The sequence below is a fragment of the Triticum aestivum genome, chromosome 6A (assembly GCF_018294505.1).
Source record: "Triticum aestivum cultivar Chinese Spring chromosome 6A, IWGSC CS RefSeq v2.1, whole genome shotgun sequence".
NCBI classification, from domain to species: domain Eukaryota; kingdom Viridiplantae; phylum Streptophyta; class Magnoliopsida; order Poales; family Poaceae; genus Triticum; species Triticum aestivum.
This window is the reverse complement of record NC_057809.1, coordinates 434487349-434501790: the sequence shown is the minus strand read 5'-3', so window position 1 is coordinate 434501790 and position 14442 is coordinate 434487349.

The following is a 14442-nucleotide window of genomic DNA, read 5'->3' as shown; positions in this document are numbered from 1 at the left end:
TCAAACCCAAGACTCTTTGGATGTTGGTCACATGGTGATGTGACCTGTCAGTGTTAATCACATGGTGATGTGAACTAGATTATTGACTCTAGTGCAAGTGGGAGACTGTTGGAAATATGCCCTAGAGGCAATAATAAATTGATTATTATTATATTTCCTTGTTCATGATAATCGTTTATTATCCATGCTAGAATTGTATTGATAGGAAACTCAGATACATGTGTGGATACATAGACAACACCATGTCCCTAGTAAGCCTCTAGTTGACTAGCTCATTAATCAATAGATGGTTACGGTTTCCTGACCATGGACATTGGATGTCGTTGATAACGGGATCACATCATTAGGAGAATGATGTGATGGACAAGACCCAATCCTAAGCCTAGCACAAGATCATGTAGTTTGTATGCTAAAGCTTTTCTAATGTCAAGTATCATTTCCTTAGACCATGAGATTGTGCAACTCCCGGATACCGTAGGAGTGCTTTGGGTGTGCCAAACGTCACAACGTAACTGGGTGGCTATAAAGGTACACTACGGGTATCTCTGAAAGTGTCTGTTGGGTTGGCACGAATCGAGATTGGGATTTGTCACTCCGTGTAAACGGAGAGGTATCTCTGGGCCCACTCGGTAGGACATCATCATAATGTGCACAATGTGACCAAGGGGTTGATCACGGGATGATGTGTTACGGAACGAGTAAAGAGACTTGCCGGTAACGAGATTGAACAAGGTATCGGTATACCGACGATCGAATCTCGGGCAAGTACCATACCGCTAGACAAAGGGAATTGTATACGGGATTGATTGAGTCCTTGACATCGTGGTTCATCCGATGAGATCATCGTGGAACATGTGGGAGCCAACATGGGTATCCAGATCCCGCTGTTGGTTATTGACCGGAGAACATCTCGGTCATGACTACATGTCTCCCGAACCCGTAGGGTCTACACACTTAAGGTTCGATGACGCTAGGGTTATAAAGGAAGTTTGTATGTGGTTACCGAATGTTGTTCGGAGTCCCGAATGAGATCCCGGACGTCACGAGGAGTTCCGGAATGGTCCGGAGGTAAAGATTTATATATAGGAAGTCCTGTTTCGGCCATCGGGACAAGTTTCGGGGTCATCGGTATTGTACCGGGACCACCGGAAGGGTCCCGGGGGCCCACCGGGTGGGGCCACCTGCCCCGGGGGGCCACATGGGCTGTAGGGGGTGCGCCTTGGCCTACATGGGCCAAGGGCACCAGCCCCTAGAGGCCCATGCGCCAAGATAAAGGAAAAAGGGAAGAGTCCTCAAAGGGGAAGGCACCTCCGAGGTGCCTTGGGGAGGATGGACTCCTCCCCATCCTTAGCCGCACCCCTTCCTTGGAGGAGGGGGCAAGGCTGCGCCCTCCCCCTCTCCCTTGGCCCTATATATAGTGGGGAAAAGGAGGAGCAATCACACCTAAGGCCTTTGGTTGCCTCCCTCTCCCTCCCGTGACACATCTCCTCTCCCGTAGGTGCTCGGCGAAGCCCTGCGGGATTGCCACGCTCCTCCACCACCACCACGCCGTTGTGCTGCTGTTGGATGGAGTCTTCCTCAACCTCTCCCTCTCTCCTTGCTGGATCAAGGCGTGGGAGACGTCACCGGGCTGTACGTGTGTTGAACGCGGAGGTGCTGTCTGTTCGGCACTAGGATCATCGGTGATCTGAATCACGACGAGTACGACTCCATCAACCCCGTTCACTTGAACGCTTCCGCTTAGCGATCTACAAGGGTATGTAGATGCACTCTCCTTTCTACTCGTTGCTGGTCTCTCCATAGATAGATCTTGGTGTTACGTAGGAAATTTTTTGAATTTCTGCTACGTTCCCCAACATCCTATTCCCGGTGGGAGTAGGACTCCACTAGGGCGCGCCATAGAGAGGGCCGGCCCTCCCCCTCCTCCGCTCCTTTATATACGGGGGCAGGGGGCACCTCAAAGACACAACAATTGATCATTGATCTCTTAGCCGTGTGCGGTGCCCCCCTCCACCATAATCCTCGATAATATTGTAGCGGTGCTTAGGCGAAGCCCTGCGACGGTAGAACATCAAGATCGTCACCACGCCGTCGTGCTGACGGAACTCTTCCCCGACATTCTGCTGGATCGGAGTCCGGGGATCGTCATCGAGCTGAACGTGTGCTAGAACTCAGAGGTGTCGTAGTTTCGGTGCTTGATCGGTCGGGCCATGAAGACGTACGACTACATCAACCGCGTTGTGCTAACGCTTCCGCTTTTGGTCTACGAGGGTACGTAGACAACACTCTCCTCTCTCGTTGCTATGCATCACCATGATCTTGCGTGTGCGTAGGAAATTTTTTGAAATTACTACGTTCCCTAACAGTGGCATCCGAGCCTAGGTTTTATGCATTGATGTAATATGCACGAGTAGAACACAAGTGAGTTGTGGGCGATATAAGTCATACTGTTTACCAACATGTCATACTTGGGTTCGGCGGTATTGTTGGATGAAGCGGCCCGGACCGACATTACGCGTACGCTTACGCGAGACTGGTTTTACCGCCGTGCTATGCACACAGGTGACTAGCGGGTGTCAGTTTCTCCAACTCTAGTTGAACTGAGTGTGGCTACGCCCGGTCCTTGCGAAGGTTAAAACAGCACCAACTTGACAAACTGTCGTTGTGATTTTGATGCATAGGTAAGAACGGTTCTTGCTCAGCCCGTAGCAGCCACGTAAAACTTGCAACAACAAAGTAGAGGACGTCTAACTTGTTTTTGCAGGGCATGTTGTGATGCGATATGGTCAAGATGTGATGAGATATAAGTTGTTGTATGAGATGATCATGTTTTGTTGAAGTTATCGGCAACAGGCAAAAGCCTTATGGTTAACTCTCTATTGCATAAGATGCAAGCGCCAAATAATTGCTTTACTTTATCGCTATGCGATAGCAATAGTTGCAAGAGCAATTGTTAGCGAGACAACCATGTGACGACACATTGATATAGATCAAGATGATGGAGATCATGGTGTCATGCCGGTGACAATGGAGATCATGACGATGCTTTAGAGATGGAGATCAAAGACACAAGATGATGATGGCCATATCATGTCACATATTTTGATTGCATGTGATGTTTATCTTTTAGACATCTTATTTTGCTTAGTTCGACGGTAGCTTTATAAGATGATCTCTCACTAATTATCAAGGTACAAGTGTTCTCCCTGAGTATGCACCGTTGCGAAAGTTCTTCGTGCTGAGACACCACATGATGATCGGGTGTGATAGGCTCTACGTTCAAATACAACGGGTGCAAAATAGTTGCACACGCGGAATACTCAGGTTAAACTTGACGAGCCTAGCATATAACAGATATGGCCTCAGAACACGGAGACCGAAAGGTCGAGCATGAATCATATAGTAGATATGATCAACATAGTGATGTTCACCATTGAAACTACTCCATCTCACGTGATGATCGGACATGGTTTAGTTGATATGGATCACGTGATCACTTAGAAGATTGGAGGGATGTCTGTCTAAGTGGGAGTTCTTAAGTAATATGATTAATTGAACTTAAATTTATCATGAACTTAGTCCTGGTAGTATTAGCATATCTATGTTGTAGATCAATAGCTTGTGATGTTGCTCCCCGTTTAATTTTTATATGTTCCTAGAGAAAACTAAGTTGAAAAATGTTAGTAGCATTGATGCGGATTGGATACGTGATCTAAGGATTATCCTCATTGCTGCATAGAAGAATTATGTCCTTGATGCACCGTTAGGTGACAAACCTATTGCAGGAGCAGATACAGATGTTATGAATGTTTGGCTAGCTCAATATGATGACTACTTGATAGTTTAGTGCACCATGCTTAAACGGCTTAGAATCAGGACTTCAAAGACGTTTTGAACGTCATGGACCATATGAGATGTTCCAGGAGTTGAAGTTAATATTTCAAGCAAATACCCGAGTTGAGAGATATGAAGTCTCCAACAAGTTCTATAGCTAAAAGATGGAGGAGAATAGCTCAAGCAGTGAGCATGTGTTCAGATTGTCTGGGTACTACAATCGCTTGAATCAAGTGGGAGTTAATCTTCTAGATAAAATAGTGATTGACAGAATTCTCTAGTCACCATCACCAAGTTAGTAGAACTTCGTGATGAACTATAGTATGCAAGGGATGATGAAAACGATTCCCGAGCTTTTCATGATGATGAAATCGATGAAGGTAGAAATCAAGAAAGAGCATCAAGTGTTGATGATTAACAAGACCACTAGTTTCAAGAAAAGGGAAAAGGGAAAGAAAGGAAACTTCAAGAAGAACGACAAGCAAGTTGCTGCTCAAGTGAAGAAGCCCAAGTCTGGTCCTAAGCCTGAGACTAAGTGCTTCTACTGCAAAGGGACTGGTCATTGGAAGCGGAACTACCCTAAGTATTTGGCGAATAAGAAGGATGGCAAAGTGAACAAAGGTATATTTGATATACAGATTATTGATGTGTATTTTACTAGTGTTCGTAGCAACCCCTCGGTATTTGATACTAGTTCAGTTGCTAAGAGTAGTAACTCGAAACGGGAGTTGCAAAATGAACAGAGGCTAGTTAAGGGTGAAGTGACGATGTGTGTTGGAAGTGGTTCCAAGATTGATATGATCATCATCGCACACTCCCTATACTTTCGGGATTAGTGTTAAACCTAAATAAATGTTATTTGGTGTTTGCGTTGAGCATGAATATGATTTGATCATGTTTATTGCAAGACAGTTATTCATTTAAGTTAGAGAATAATTGTTGTTCTGTTTACATGAATAAAACCTTCTACGGTCATACACTCAATGAAAATGGTTTGTTGGATCTCGATCGTAGTGATACACATATTCATAATATTGAAGCCAAAAGATGCAAAGTTAATAATGATAGTGCAACTTATTTGTGGCACTGCCGTTTAGGTCATATTGGTGTAAAGCGCATGAAGAAACTCCATGCTGATGGGCTTTTGGAATCACTTGATTATGAATCATTTTGATGCTTGCGAACCATGCCTCATGGGCAAGATGACTAAGACTCCGTTCTCTGGAACAATGGAGCGAGCAACTGACATATTGGAAATAATACATACTGTTGTATGCAGTCCGGTGAGTGTTGAGGCTCGCGGCGGGTATCGTTATTTTCAGACCTTCACAGATGATTTGAGAAGATATGGGTATATCTACTTGATGAAATATAAGTCTAAAACATTTGAAAAGTTCAAAGAACTTCAGAATGAAGTGGAAAATCATCGTGACAAGAAAATAAAGTTTCTACGATCTGATCGCAGAGACAAATATTTGAGTTACGAGTTTGGTCTTCAATTAAAACAATGTGGAATAGTTTCACAAAATCATGCCACCTGGAACACCACAGCATAATGGTGTGTCCGAACGTCATAATCGTACTATTATTGGATATAGTGCAATCTATGATGTTTCTTACCGATTAATCACTATAGTTTTGGGGTTATGCATTAGAGACAGTTGCATTCACGTTAAAAAGGGCACCATCTAAATCCGTTGAGGCGACACCGTATGAACTGTGGTTTGGCAAGAAACCAAAGTTGTCGTTTCTTAAAGTTTGAGGTTGCAATGCTTATGTTGAAAAGTTTCAACCTGATAAGCTCAAACCCAAATCGGAGAAGTGCGTCTTCATAGGATACCCAAAAGAAAATGTTGGGTACACCTTCTATCACAGATCCAAAGGCAAGTTATTCATTGCTGAGAATGGATCCTTTCTAGGGAAGGAGTTTCTCTTGAAAGAAGTGAGTGGGAGGAAAGTAGAACTTGATGAGGTAACTGTACCTGCTCCCTTATTGGAAAGTAGTTCATCACAGAAATCTGTTTCTGTGACTCCTACACCAATTAGTGAGGAAGCTAGTGATGATGATCATGTAACTTCAGATCAAGTTACTACTGAACCTCGTAGGTAAACCAGAGTGAGAATCTACGAACTATGAGGAAGCGATGATGAGCCCAGATTCCACGAAATGTCTTGAGGCCATGAAATCTGAGATGAGATCCATGTATAAGAACAAAGTATGGACTTTGATTGACTTGCCCAAAGATCGGCGAGCCATTGAGATTAAATGGATCTTCAAGAGGAAGACGGACGTTGATAGTAGTGTTACTATCTACAAAGCTAGAATTGTCGCAGAAGGTTTTCGACAAGTTCAAGGTGTTGACTACGATGAGAGTTTCTCACTCGTATCTATGCTTAAGTCTGTCCGAATCATGTTAGCAATTGCCGCATTTTATGAAATCTGGCAAATGGATAAACAAAACCGCATTCCTTAATGGATTTATTAAAGAAGAGTTATATATGATGCAACCAGAAGGTTTTGTCAATCCTAAAGGTGCTAACAAAATATGCAAGCTCTAGCGATCCATTTATGGACTGGTGCAAGCATCTCGGAGTTGGAATATACGCTTTGATAAGTTGATCAAAGCATATAGTTTTATACAGACTTGCGGTGAAGCCTATCTTTATAAGAAAGTGAGTGGGAGCACTACAACATTTCTGATAAGTATATGTGAATGACATATTGTTGATCGGAGATAATGTAGAATTATTCTGCAAAGCATAAAGGAATGTTTGAAAGGAGTTTTTCAAAGAAAGACCTCGGTGAAGCTACTTAGATATTGAGCATCAAGATCTATAGAGATAGATCAAGACGCTTGATAAGTTTTTCAATGAGTACATACCTTGACAAGATTTTGAAGTAGTTCAAAATGGAACAGTCAAAGAAAGAGTTCTTGCCTGTGTTACAAGGTGTGAAACTGAGTAAGACTCAAAACTCGACCACGGCAGAAGATAGAGAGAGAATGAAAGTCATTCCCCATGCCTCAGCCATAGGTTCTATAAAGTATGCCATGTTGTATACCAGACCTATTGTATACCCTGCCCTGTGTTTGGCAAGGGAGTACAATAGTGATCTAGGAGTAGATCACTGGACATTGGTCAAAATTATCCTTAGTGGAATAAGGATATGTTTCTCGATTATGGAGGTGACAAAAGGTTCATCATAACGGGTTACGTCGATGTAAGTTTTCACACTGATCCAGATGACTCAAAGTCTCAATCTGGATACATATTGAAAGTGGGAGCAATTAGCTATTGTAGCTCCGTGCAGAGCATTGTTGACATAGAAATTTGCAAAATACATACGGATCTGAATGTGGCAGACCCGTTGACTAAACTTCCCTCACAAGCAAAACATGATCACACCTTAGTACTCTTTGGGTATTAATCACATAGCGATGTGAACTAGATTATTGACTCTAGTAAACCCTTTGGGTGTTGGTCACATGACGATGTGAACTATGGGTGTTAATCACATGGTGATGTGAACTATTGATGTTAAATCACATGGCGATGTGAACTAGATTATTGACTCTAGTGCAAGTGGGAGACTGAAGGAAATATGCCCTAGAGGCAATAATAAAGTTATTATTTATTTCCTTATATAATGGTAAATGTTTATTATTCATGCTAGAATTGTATTAACCGGAAACATAATACATGTGTGAATACATAGACAAACAGTATGTCACTAGTATGCCTCTACTTGACTAGCTCGTTGAATCAAAGATGGTTAAGTTTCCTAGCCATAGACATGAGTTGTCATTTGATTAACGAGATCACATCATTAGAGAATGATGTGATTGACTTGACCCATTCCGTTAGCGTAGCACTTGATCATTTAGTTTGTTGCTATTGCTTTCTTCATGACTTATACATGTTCCTATGACTATGAGATTATGCAACTCCCGTTTACCGGAGGAACACTTTGTGTGCTACCAAATGTCACAATGTAACTGGGTGATTATGAAGGTGCTCTACAGGTGTCTCCGAAGGTACTTGTTGGGTTGGCGTATTTCGAGATTAGGATTTGTCACTCCGATTGTCGGAGAGGTATCTTTGGGTCCACTCGGTAATGCACATCAATATAAGCCTTGCAAGCATTGCAACTAATGAGTTAGTTGCGGGATGATGTGTTATGGAACGAGTAAAAAGACTTGCCGGTAACGAGATTGAACTAGGTATTGAGATACCAACGATCGAATCTCGGGCAAGTAACATACCGATGACAAAGGGAACAACGTATGTTGTTATGCGGTTTGATCGATAAAGATCTTCGTAGAATATGTAGGAACCAATATGAGCATCCATGTTCCGCTATTGGTCTCCGGTCATGTCTACATAGTTCTCGAACCCGTAGGGTCCGCACGCTTAAAGTTCGATGAAGGTTATATTATGAGTTTATGTGTTTTGATGTAGCTAAGGAGTTCAGAGTCCTGGATGAGATCGGGGACTTGACGAGGAGTCTCGAAATGGTCAAGACGTAAAGATTGATATATTGGACGACTATATTCGGACATCGGAAAGGTTCCGAGTGATTCGGGTATTTTCGGGAGTACCGGGGAGTTACGGGAATTCGTATTGGGCCTTAATGGGCCATACGGGAAAGGAGAGAAAGGCCTCAAAGGGTGGCCGCACCACTCCCCATGGGCTGGTCCGAATTGGACTAGGGAGGGGAGGCGCCCCCTTCCTTCCTTCTCCTTTTCCCTTCCCTTTCCTTCCCTCCTACTCCTACTACTTGGAAGGGCTCCTAGTTCTACTAGGAAAGGGGGAATCCTACTCCCGGTGGGAGTAGGACTCCCCTAGGGCGCGCCATAGAGAGGGCCGACCCTCCCCCTCCTCCACTCCTTTATATACGGGGGCAGGGGGCACCCCAAAGACACAACAATTGATCATTGATCTCTTAGCCGTGTGCGGTGCCCCTCTCCACCATAATCCTCGATAATATTGTAGCAATGCTTAGGCGAAGCCCTGCGGCGGTAGAACATCAAGATCGTCACCACGTCGTCGTGCTGACGGAACTCTTCCCCGACATTCTGCTGGATCGGAGTCCGGGGATCGTCATCGAGCTGAACGTGTGCTAGAACTCGGAGGTGCCGTAGTTTCGGTGCTTGATCGGTCGGGCCGTGAAGACGTACGACTACATCAACCGCGTTGTGCTAACGCTTCCTCTTTCGGTCTTCGAGGGTACGTAGACAACACTCTCCTCTCTCGTTGCTATGCATCACCATGATCTTGCGTGTGCGTAGAATTTTTTTTGAAATTACTACGTTCCCCAGCATTCAGAGTTTTCTCTTTTTATTCCATCAAGGCATAGCCTCGGGTTCATTTGACTTTGCTAGTTGTCGGTGTTTGTGTGTGTGTGTGTGTGTGTGTGTGTGTGTGTGTGTGTCCCTTGATGCTCCACTTTGAGATAATAAATTCCATCATTTTTCAAAAAAATCGATGGAGTGCTTAAATAGAGGTTACAATCTCCTTTTATTTATCCCTTCTTGATCTATAGTGTTTATGTAGAGATAAGCATACCATCACGTTTATCCACATGGACTAAAATATATACTATCCTTGATTTAGATCATAATGACTGAGATTAAAGCCTATAAAAGTGATAATAATACCATTAGAGTTATCACAAAAGTAATATCATTAGTATCCTTGTTCAAGTGGGACCACATTTGCCTCCATTTGTCCCAAAAGTATTGTTCTGCTTGCGAGCTCAAATGCACCGGTGATGAATAGTAAAAAAACACCAAACATGCATCAATTATCTACCTACGCGTAAATTTTCATGAAGGGAACAATGCTCCAAAATACTTTCAAAAATATACCTTTTGGAGCATCGATTTTTTCCGTTCAGAACATTTAGGAATGTTTTTTCTTCATAAAAGTTTGTACGTATGTAGACAATTTTTAATGTTTGTATGCATTTTTTTTACGTTTTTGGATTTAATGTCCATGAGGGAGCATTTGAGCTTGAGAGCAGAAACTCCATGTCCATGCATTTAAGGCAAAAGTTGCAGTGTCATGGAATTCCATTAGTCTCTTGGATATGCTCGCATAGGTATGAGTAAGTGTACCATGCACGTGCATGTTTATGGATATTTGCATTTATGTTTTGTTTCCGATAAATGGTATTACATCAACAATACCACATACAATGCTTAAATGCTATTTTCAGTGTTTATATCAGGTTATAAATAGAAAAATTGAGTCAAATTGGACCGGGCCTGAGATACTATTTTTGTGATTATGTGATTTCGCTTTGGACCTTAGGAAAGCCACAATATTAAGAGGGAACACCAAAGGTGAAATAGAACCGCTCCATGTTCAAAACAGTCTCTTGCCATCAAAAGCCCCAAACTAAATCTCCTAAGTTATAGTCCTAAAACGCCTTTAATTAAGTGTGTTTTGTTCAGTGCTACTCAAATGTCACATTGGTTACGTGTCTCTATTTTATTAGCATTGTATAAAAAGATTTGACGAAAGTGCATGACCATGGTGGTTCATACTTCAACTCTTGACCACAATCCGAGAAGACAATGGCTCTATTTGAGCTGTCAACCTCATTTTTGAAGAGTTGGAGGGCACACTAGCTCGGTACAAGATCTATAGTGTCAGATTTGTTGACTCCCCTGATGCTTGTGACATGCGTTGGAATTTCCTCGAAGAGGAAGGGTGAAATAGTATAGTGGCAGAAAGTATTTCCCTTAGTTAAGAACCAAGGTTTATCGAACCAATAGGAGAGATCCAAGCAAACGATATTTAGCAGTACCTACACACACAACAAATGCTTGCACCCAACACGGGCAAGAGGGTTGTCGATCCCCTTGTACCCGTCAATTGCAAGGATTTATTCTGATAGTGGGAGATGTATAAATTGGAAAACTAAATAAAGGAAATAAATTGCAGCAAGGTATTCAGGGTTTTAGCTATATGATTTGTTGGAAATATGCCCTAGAGGCAATAATAAATTAGTTATTATTATATTTCCTTGTCCATGATAATCGTTTATTATCCATGCTATAATTGTATTGATAGGAAACTCAGATACATGTGTGGATACATGGACAACACCATGTCCCTAATAAGCCTCTAGTTGACTAGCTTGTTGATCAATAGATGGTTACGGTTTCCTGACCATGGACATTGGATGTCATTGATAACGGGATCACATCATTAGGAGAATGATGTGATGGACAAGACCCAATCCTAAGCCTAGCACAAAGATCGTGTAGTTCGTATGCTAAAGCTTTTCTAATGTCAAGTATCATTTCCTTAGACCATGAGATTGTGCAACTCCCGGATACCGTAGGAGTGCTTTGGGTGTATCAAACGTCACAACGTAACTGGGTGACTATAAAGGTGCACTACAGGTATCTCTGAAAGTGTCTGTTGGGTTGGCATGAATCGAGACTGGGATTTGTCACTCCGTGTAAACGGAGAGGTATCTCTGGGCCCACTCGGTAGGACATCATCATAATGTGCACAATGTGATCAAGGAGTTGATCACGGGATGATGTGTTACGGAACGAGTAAAGAGACTTGTCGGTAACGAGATTGAACAAGGTATCAGGATACCGACGATCGAATCTCGGGCAAGTATCATACCGCTAGACAAAGGGAATTGAATACGGGATTGATTAAGTCCTTGACATCGTGGTTCATCCGATGAGATCATCGTGGAACATGTGGGAGCCAACATGGGTATCCAGATCCCGCTATTGGTTATTGACCGGAGAATGTCTCGGTCATGTCTGCATGTCTCCCGAACCCGTAGGGTCTACACACTTAAGGTTCGATGACGCTAGGGTTATAAAGGAAGCTTGTATGTGGTTACCGAATGTTGTTCGGAGTCCCGGATGAGATCCCGGACATCACGAGGAGTTCCGGAATGGTCCGGAGGTAAAGATTTATATATAGGAAGTCCTATTTCAGCCATCGGGACAAGTTTCGGGGTCATCGGTATTGTACCGGGACCACCGAAAGGGTCCCGGGGGCCCACCGGGTGGGGCCACCTATCCCGGAGGGTCCCATGGGCTGAAGTGAGAAGGGATCCAGCCCAAAGTGGGCTGGGGCGCCACTTCCACTAGGGCCCATGCGCCTAGGGTGAAAGGGGAACCCTAAGGAAGAGTCCCAAGGAGGGAAGGCACCTCCTAGGTGCCTTGGGGGGGAGGGAAACCTCCCCTGGCCGCCGCCCCCTAGGAGATTGGATCTCCTAGGGCTGGCACACCCCCCCCCCCCTTGGGCTCCCTATATATAGTGGGGGTAGGAGGGCCTCTTGAGACACCCCTTATGCCTTTGGTGCAGCCCCTCCCTCTCTCCCAAGTTCTTCTCCTCTCCCGTGGTGCTTGGCGAAGCCCTGCAGGATTGCCATGCTCCTCCACCACCACCACGCCGTTGTGCTGCTGCTGGATGGAGTCTTCCTCAACCTCTCCCTCTCTCCTTGCTGGATCAAGGCATGGGAGACGTCACCGGGCTGTATGTGTGTTGAACGCGGAGGTGCCGTGCGTTCGGCACTTGATCATTGGTGATTTGGATCACGACGAGTATGACTCCATCAACCCCGTTCACTTGAACGCTTCCGCTTAGCGATCTACAAGGGTATGTAGATGCACTCTCCTTCCCCTCGTTGCTGGTCTCTCCATAGATAGATCTTGGTGACACGTAGGAAAATTTTGAATTTCTGCTACGTTCCTCAACATGATTTAGATGGACATGCAGGCTATAGCTTTCACTAGAGGAATCTCTCCCAAGAACATAGAAAATGATGGGTAGACAAATTACGGTTGGGCAATTGATATAAAAATGCATAGTTATGATGTTATTCATGGCATCATCAGTACATACGCAATATGTCTGTGACAAGTAGATCGAAATGATTCTGCATCTACTACTATTACTCCACTTCAAGAGCGCTTCTATGCTTGCCTCTCTACGTATTAAGTTCATGACAAACAGAGTAATGCATGAAGTATGATGACATAATGTAGACAGAATAAGACCAAAAAATATTATCATACCCCGTTGTTTTACCCTTACTAGCAACAATACAAATGTGTGCCGTGCTACTCCTGCTGTCACAAAGTGAGGACTGTTGGGGAACGTAGCGATAATTCAAAAAAAATTCCTACGTGTCACCATGATCAATCTAGGAGATACTAGCAACGAGGGAGAGGGAGTGCATCTTCATACCCTTGAAGATCGCTAAGCGGAAGTTTTAGAACGCGGTTGGTGGAGTCGTACACGCAGCGATTCAGATCGTGGTCGATTTCGATCTAACCGCCGAACAACGGCGCCTCCGCGTTCAACACATGTGCAGCCCGGTGACATCTCTCGTGCCTTGATCCAGCAAGGAGGAGGGAGAGGTTGGGGAAGACAACTCCAGCAGTAGCACGACGACGTGGTGGTGATGGAGCAGCGTGGTTCTCCACCAAGGCTTCGCCAAGCACTACGAAAGACGAGGAGGTGGAGAGGTAGGGCTGCGCCGAGAGAGAGAGACTTGCTTGTATGGCAGCCCCAAAACCCCCACTATATATAGGAGGAGGGGAGGGGGCTGCGCCCCCATCTAGGGTTCCCACCCTAGGGGGCGGCAGCCCTAGATGGGATGGAGGGGGCGGCCAAGAGGGAGAGAGGGGGGCGCGCCCTAGGGTGGGCCTTGGGCCCATCTACGCCTAGGGTTTCCCCCTTCTCCTCTTTTGCTGCGCCTTGGGCCTTGGTGGGAGGTGCACCAGCTCACTCGGGGGCTGTTCCCTTCCGACTCTTGGCCCATGCAAGCCTCCGGGGCTGGTGGCCCCTCTCGCTAGACCCGGAACCCTTCTGGTGGTCCCGGTACATTACCGGTGATGCCCGGAACACTTTCGATGTCCAAATCTTCACTTCTTATATATCATTCTTTACCTTTGGACCATTCCGGAACTCCTCGTGACGTCTGGGGTCTCATCCGGGACTCCAAACAAGATTCGGTAACCACGTACATACTTTCCCTATAACCCTAGCATCATCGAACCTTAAGTGTGTAGACCCTACGGGTTCGGGAGGCATGTAGACATGACCGAGACATCTCTCCGGTCAATAACCAACAACGGGATCTGGATACCCATGTTGGCTCCCACATGTTCCATGATGATCTTATCGGATGAACCACGATGTCGGGGATTCAATCAATCCCGTATACAATTCCCTTTGTCTACTGGTATGATACTTGACCGAGATTCGATCGTCGGTATCCCTATACCTTGTTCAATCTCGTTACTAGCAAGTCTCTTTACTCATTCTGTAACGCATGATCCCGTGACCAACTCCTTAGTCACATTGAGCTCATTATGATGATGCATTACCGAGTGGGCCCAGATATACCTCTCCGTCATACGGAGTGACAAATCCCAGTCTCGATTCGTGCTAACCCAACAGACACTTTCGGAGATACCTGTAGTGCACCTTTATAGCCACCCAGTTACGTTGTGACGTTTGGTACACCCAAAGCATTCCTACGGTATCCGGGAGTTGCACAATCTCATGGTCTAAGGAAACGATATTTGACATTAGAAAAGCTTTAGGAAACGAACTACA